We start from the raw sequence: 7746 nt of genomic DNA, 5'->3' as shown, positions 1-7746 counted from the left end.
GTTCCCACTGAAGTTTGAACATAAATACTCTGTCTTTTCAATATTGATCCTTAGACCTTTTTCTTCCAAAGCACTCTTCTAGGTAGCCAGTCTCCTATTCAGCTCAGTTTTTGTTTCAGCAACTAGGACAATGTCGTCAGCGAAAAGCATACACCATGGAACACCGTCTGGTGTCACACAAAAGATGCCGTCCATAATCAAGGCGAATATCTATAGTACATATCACGAATCGCCCGGGATATAAGCAGTTGGGATCCGTCTCGTTTCCAAGGTCTTCCAGATCATATCGCATGGAACGATATCATACGCCTTCTCAAGGTCAATGAACGCCATGTGAAGATCTCTCTTTTTTCCCTATATTTCTCCATAAGCCGTCGAAGTAGATGAATCGCCTCCGTAGTAGACCTGTCTGGCATAAAGCCAAATTGGTTTTCTGAAACCCTAGTAACCTGTCTCAGCCTAGCCTCTATCACCCTTTCCCATAGCTTCATGGTATGGCTGAGTAGTTTAATACCTCTGTAGTTGCCACAATGTTGGGGATCTCCTTTATTCTTATAGATTGGTATCACCGTAGACTCTCTCCACTCCTCTAGCATATTGGCAGTCTCTAAAATAATATTAAAGATGTTTGTCAACCACTTAACTCCCTTTTCTCCTAGGGCCAACCACACAGTGATAGGAATTTGATCTGGGCCGACAGCTTTGTCCCTCCCCATCTTTCTAAGAGCCATTTTAACTTCCTCAAACTCAATCCTACTTGTAGGCTTCATTTCATCATCAGCATTCTGGACTGAAACTTTATTCCCCAACTTTTCAAGCACTGTAAAATCAACTTACCGGATTTTGACAGTTGATCTGCTGGGTTTTGGGAGAAGTCCTAAGCCAGCCGACTTTCTTTACACGTTAAGAGAGCATGTGGACATGTTTGAAAAAATCCATGCTCGAATATTACAAAGTTCAATCTTTCCACATTGTGGCTCATTCCTTAGGCTGCATCTTAGCCCTTGCTATAGCTGTAGAACACCCTGGATCCGTCAAGTCTCTAACACTACTTACACCGCTAAATTCTTTTCGTTTTACCAATTGTACATAAAAAGGTTACCAATTAATAGAGAAATGTTATACATGCATATTGGCAGCCATATTATCCGGTACCAAAGGGTGAAGCAGCAACACAATATGTTATGAGGAAATTAGCGCCACGACGAGTGTGGCCGGTTATGGCGTTTTGTTCATCTCTGGCTTGCTGGTACGAGCACATCAGCAGGACGATTTGCCTTGTCATATGCAAGAACCATCGGCTGTTGGAATTTCTCACCAAACTTGTCACAAGAACAGTAAAACCTGACTTTCGTCAATGCTAATAATTCGCAACACCTCAAACTCAAGTCCTGTCCACCCAAACAACCTTAACAACAATTCTATACGGTAAACCATTTCAGTGCTCCATACAAGCTGACACTTACTGTTTCGGTCTTAAATTGTATTATACATTTTAAATTTTATTTTAGTCAAAAGTTTTGCTTATTATTATATTCAATCTATTTCAGTCAATACCTGTCTATGTTATTGATAATTGACCTTCATCTCCATATGTCCCTGCAATTTCAAATCATTTTTTTATGAAGGGTGAGGACATATTTGATGGAAGGGTTCTTTTGCCACACACACAACGCTGCCTGGCATACGCTTCACAACATTATTTGTGGCACCACCACTAAGCTCGACCGCTACTTGGACGTTGTTCGCGACCAACTGAATTGCGGTGTCACCTATTCCACGGTAAAGACGACGTAATAATCCCATTCGAGTGTAGCTATGTCCAAAGAAAATCCCTCGTTCTCGAGTTAAGGTTGTTGAAAATAAAGACCACATTACTATTGTTTGTTGGCAGACAAAAGACCTTTGCCAGGGAACTTGAAGAGATTTGGAATACATCAACAAGAAGTAATTAAAGACCCTTTAATTAGCTTGGAATGTTCTCTTCGATTGGGGGCCAAAGTAATTAAATCGTTGTAAAAATGCTTAATTAATTGTACTCATATAAAGTTCTATAAGATGATCAGAGTGTCCAAGTAAACAATTACCCAATCTTTTTATTACATAAACCTTGTTCAAACTTCTCTTTTATTGGTTTTAATTCATTATTTATCTGATACCGTATTAAATAGAGTATCCAGAACCATCGACGACCGATACCAAATTAAACTGTGTGAATCATCTGAGATGATGATCGATATTGAACAAGAAACGATTGAGAAAGAGCAGAAAAAGAATTAGAAAATTAGGACACAGAATACAAATAAATTTTATTCAAAAAGACTATTGAATTGTGGATCACATCAGCTACCATAGCAACCCAACTCATTCTGGTTGCAGACATAAACCTAACCATTGCTAGCTGGAAACTTATAAGTTCAACAGTTTTTTTAATATTATTGTTAATATGTAATTTGGTATTTAAATTTGACTTAAATGTAATATGTTAAATTTGCAGACAAACTTTAAGGAGAGGTTGCTAGTTCAGCGAGCATATTTGAAGGATAGCATTGCTAAGCACCTGCTCACATATAAATATTCCAGTAGGAACTTTGACGACAACATCTTGAAGCATTAGATCATGTTTGATAGCTGGCATGGTGAACATGAAGCTCTAGGTCTCGAAGAGCATCCATCAATCTTGCGGCTGGATAATTGATATCCGGACTTTGAACTCGAATCATAGCTTCGGATCCCACAATCTTTACATCAACTTCCACTGTCTTGGGCCAATAATTAGAGGATTTCGTGCTTTGGTTTCAAAAACGTTGATGAGATTCAACTTGGGTTCTTGGGATTGTACTAAGAGTTCAGTCTCTAATTTATCAATCTTAGATTGGAGTTCCTTGATGTAGGTTACTGCATCTGATAGCAACGATGCTTTATCCATCTTGGATATTTTCGGAACCACGGATCGAAGTGCGTAGAACCGATGGTTCAGCTTCTCGCGCCGCTGTCGTTCTGCTTCCACATGGTCTATAGGGGATTCTTTCCCACTCCGCGGTTTGTGCTCTCTTATTTGATCGGCTGGCGTTAAACTCCGTGTCTGCAGAGGCAAAATTGCTGTCAGAATCAGCACCGAAATCAAAAAGGGGTACTTCGGGTTGAAATCTGGACTTGAGATTCATGGCCAGCTGCTTTGAGCTGAATATGATCTTATAAGTTGCACTGTGCTCCATCTTCCAAGATCATCTCTGAAGATCCCAATTCGACCACTCCAAGGGGTGTGGAAAGACATAATAATGTCTGAATTCCGCGCTTCGAGCTTCTCTAACTCGCTCACATTGGTACAATTGGTTCATGGTCCCTCAACCAAATATGGGAGCTTGAACCAAAAGCTTTCCCGAGAATGCCATCTCCTACAGTAAACGATAGGGTCATGGATATGGTATAGTACCACTCGTAGTCAGTGAAGTCGCCATCACCATCCACCATTCGGTCCATGTCCATCACTTCATTAAAAAAACCCTGCACCTCTTTCCCCGATCTCTTCCTCTGTTGGCTTAGCATATTGCTGGATTTGCATGTAAAGTCTCGTGTCCCCCGAAAATAGCCATCACCCCATGATAAAACAACGTGATCACGAGCATCCCTTGATGCTTGCCAGAAAATGGAGTAAACCCACCATTCGGGCCTGCTTTGGATGATGAATTGGAGGCGTTGTTGCCACGTAGGTGACGCGTCTGGAACTAAGGTATTGAGAGAAGACGAAGAAGAAGGCATGATAGTGTTGTATTGTTTTCAAAAGCCAATAAAAGTTCCCAAAGCTGTCTCAGCTGCAGGAATAATATACAAGGAGAAAAAAAAATAGATTAGCTATGCAGTAGCATTATCAATGTGGGAAATGACTTAATGCTGGGAAATATGCAAAATTTTATGTTAGAGTAGAATATACAAATAATTCTTTGATTATAAAGCGTTGTTTTATTGAGTCTTCGGTTATTAAAAATTATAAAATTGTCCTTCGAGTATAAGAAGTTATTTTGTTGAGTCATACAACTATTAAAAGTTATAAAACATCACTCTACTATTTATATATTTTAAATTCATCCTTTTTATTTAAAAAAATTAATAGTCGTTTGAGTTAGATGTTAACTTATTGATTATAATATAATCAGAGTCTGCTCTAAGGGGAGCACACTGATCGAATGCTCAGGGCCTCATTTTTATAGGGCCCCAAATTTTTTAATCATATTTTTTATTTTTATAATTGAGGTCTTAAACTTTTTAATTTTATTTTTTTTTATAATTAAAGCCTCTAATTTTTTAATCTTATTTTTTACATTATAATTGAGGTCCTTAATTTTTTTTCAATGTCACTTTTTCCCTTTACAACTGATACACCTAATTTTTAAATCTCATTTTTTTACATTTATAATCAAGATTTGAGGCCCCTAATTTTTTTCAATACCACTTTTTACCTTCATAATCAAGGCCCCTAATTTTTAAATCCCACTTTTTACATTTATAATCGAGATTCGAGGGCCCTAATTTTTTCAATTCCACTTTTTATCTTTCTAATTGAAACCCTTAATTTTTCAATATCACTTTCTACCTTTATAATTGAAGCACTTAAGCTCACTCTTTACCCTTATAATTGAGGCCCCTAATTTTTTTCAATCCCACTTTTTACTTTTATAATTTATGCCTCTAATTTAATCATTTTTCTAAGACTTATTTATGTAATATTAAATTAATTGTTCAAAGTAATAGAATATACTTTCATTCTATAAAGACCTACTTTTTTGTTTCGTTCAGGGCCCCGGAAATGTCTGAGACGGCTCTGGATATAATGACATTATAGTTTAATGATGTCTATTGACACTTTCATTGCTTTCAAGCATTGCTCGACGGTATAATATAAAAAAAGAGTCGATCCATAAAATACAATACAAACAGTTTTAAGATTGATTTTATCATATCTCAGTAAACATGTTAATATACAACTCAAACGGCCGCCAATATTTTATCAGTAAATGATGAGTTTGGAACATATGAATAGTTGGGTGATCATTTTATAACTTTTAATAGTCGAGGGACTCAATAAAGTAATATTCTATAATCAAATGATCATTTTATAACTTTTAATAATTATGTAACGCAACAAAGTAACATCCTATTGTTGAGGAACTTTTTGTGTACTTTACCCTTTAGTTAAAGAGACAATTTTTTTTCAAAAAATAACCTATAAAATTTTAAAAGTAAAAATAAATTATTAATAAAATATAAAAAAACTAAATTAATAATTTAAAACTTCTAGGGAACGATTCCCATCGCTATCTCGATCCATTCATGGTACTATTGTTGGTCAAAATCTTTACACCTTTATCACGTGGAAACCCAATTCTAGATTCCCACGAAAAGACCATCATGTTATGATTTGTGTAACTTCAGGTTTCCTCTGACATCTCCTATTCCGCTCGTAGTAATTTTCCAATTTTGATTCACTCGGAGATTTCGTGCTCATTTTTGTTTCGGCGCATGAAGGTAAATGCTTCAAGGAAGTTCAAAATCAACATCAATGCTTTTAATGCCAAGTTTTGTATCGTAGGGGATAATATATTTGACCACTTATCTCTATCTTCTTTTAAGCATTGATTTTTTCATAAATAATATATTAATTTTTAAGAAAATAATATTTTTGTCATAAATTAATATTTTAATTATATTGTAATGATGTTGATTAAAGTGATATTCATATCTAATCTACGTGCTGCATTGGAATTAATCAAGTAGAGCTCAAAAATTAAATGAAACGTAAGCGAATGATGTTTTGAACTAGTTTCCCTAACTTGTTTATGTCGTTTATGCAAATTGACGTATTATGAGTAGGGAAATTGTCGAGACGGTATTTGCTTGGATAAAACAAGGGTCGTTCTTTTTAAATATCTTCTCAAAAAAGTAATTTTTTTTTTCTTTTGTATAAGATAAAACACAATTTGAAGGAGTTGCACCAATCATTAATCGAGGTGTGATTGGTTACAAAAATGCTTGGTTATTTTAATAAAATTTATAAAAATAACATAAACCAAAAAATGAGTTCATGAGTCGCTACGTGGGGAAGGATCATATCCCCCATAACGCCCAAAATTAGTACTTTTGTTCATTAATTAATGTCTTTGCAGTAAAATTTTATAAATCTGAGTTTAATTTAATTTATCCTATGAAACATTGGGATATTATTTTATACCAACAGTTATTTAAATATATTTCTAATAAGTTAAGGAAATATTTTTATAATTAATTGTATAAAATAATAACCCGAATATATAAAAAATATTAAAATTATAGATTAAATGCAAAAAATCTAAATTAATAGCTCTAAATTGAAATATTAAAATAAGTACTAAACAAGCAATTTAACTTTATTACTAATCGAGATTAATATTTACCAAATATATATACGTGTGATTTGACCAAATACAAATAAATAAAATTTGAGAACAAAATTGAAATGCTTAAAGTTGATTTGCAATGACTAAAATGAAAGATTACAGAACTCAGATGGATTGCGGCTATAATTTTCCCATTCCGAATTACACAGAAGCCCCTACCCTAAACGACGTCGTTCAAGGAGAGGTATAAATGCCCCAACCGACCTTTAAGGCCATTTCTCTCCATTTTCCAATTCTGTTTCTCTCTCTAGGAGAGAAGACTTCTCTCTAAAACCCTCCGTATGAGGAATCGATCGCGTGCTCTAGTAGACACACACGCACGGTGGCCGGAATTTCAGGAATACACCCAAAATATTCCTCTCTCCCCTAAAGCCTAAATCGAAAATCATTTACCCTAGAAAGCCCAATTGAAGTAATCTAATCATTTTACCTTCGATGTTTCAACTTCTCCAACGACGTATTGAGGCTTCGATGAAGGTAATATTCTCTCGATCTCTTCTCACTATTTTCTAGATTTTTTTCGTTGGTTGGTTGCTTCTTGCATCGTTGTTTGCTGCCGTTTGTTGCTCCTGTTCTTGCTCTCTGTCTCCCTTTTTTATTGTGTCGTTAGTCCCTATGGTTTGTGTGAAATCATCACCCTAAAAAAGATGAGGTGTGCGATCATCCTTGTTTCTTATGAAGTCTTCTGGTGAGGCGGTGGTAGCAACGTCGGAGTGGACCATCTGGAGGCAGCGGCCGGAATAACGCTAGGGTGGTAATGATACCCTAGGGTTTCTACTCGATCAATCTGGGCTATTGGTCTCCTTCTTTGATTTGACGGTGATGAGGATGCTGGCGGCTTGAGTGAGATGTATGGGAAACCCTAGTTGTTGGTTCTGAGCTTCTTCAGCCTGCTTGTTGGGCTTCCGGGTCAGATGGATCATCTGGGTCTGGCTCGGGTTTTGAGCTTTGTAAATGGGCCTTTGAGATTTGTTTTGTATTTGGGCCCTGATTTATTTATTTGGACTTGTAATATTATTATTATTTAATAATAATAATAATAATAATATAATTATATTACTACGTAAACTCGGACGAAAATGATTATCGACAGTTGCCCCTCTTTGCTTATTTTTTGTGTTAACAAGAATAAAGCAAGATAAAGGACAAGGAATTTTTCGTCTAGTTTGACTTCTCTTTACTAAGAAATCAAAAATTGATTTCTTTTTACTAGGAAGTCAATAAAGAGTAAACATCTTGCGTGAAGGTCTTACGGATGGCCCTAAGGACTTATCATCTTGCTCGAAAGACTGACAGATGACCCTATGGATTT

At 35.8% G+C, this 7746-nt stretch overlaps 2 pseudogenes; one reads left to right on the top strand and one right to left on the bottom strand.

The window, feature by feature from the left end:
• Nucleotides 1-290: 290 nt before the first annotated feature.
• LOC120120413 lies at nt 291-1995 on the top strand (annotated as a pseudogene).
• A 466-nt stretch (nt 1996-2461) lies between these two features.
• LOC120120379 lies at nt 2462-3853 on the bottom strand (annotated as a pseudogene).
• Nucleotides 3854-7746: the final 3893 nt, after the last annotated feature.

This window comes from Hibiscus syriacus, unplaced genomic scaffold (genome assembly GCF_006381635.1).
Source record: "Hibiscus syriacus cultivar Baekdansim isolate YM2019G1 unplaced genomic scaffold, ASM638163v2 tig00110338_pilon, whole genome shotgun sequence".
Classification (NCBI taxonomy): Eukaryota; Viridiplantae; Streptophyta; class Magnoliopsida; order Malvales; family Malvaceae; genus Hibiscus; species Hibiscus syriacus.
Note: the sequence above shows the minus strand (reverse complement) of the source record. Positions and strands in the feature narration are given on the sequence as shown.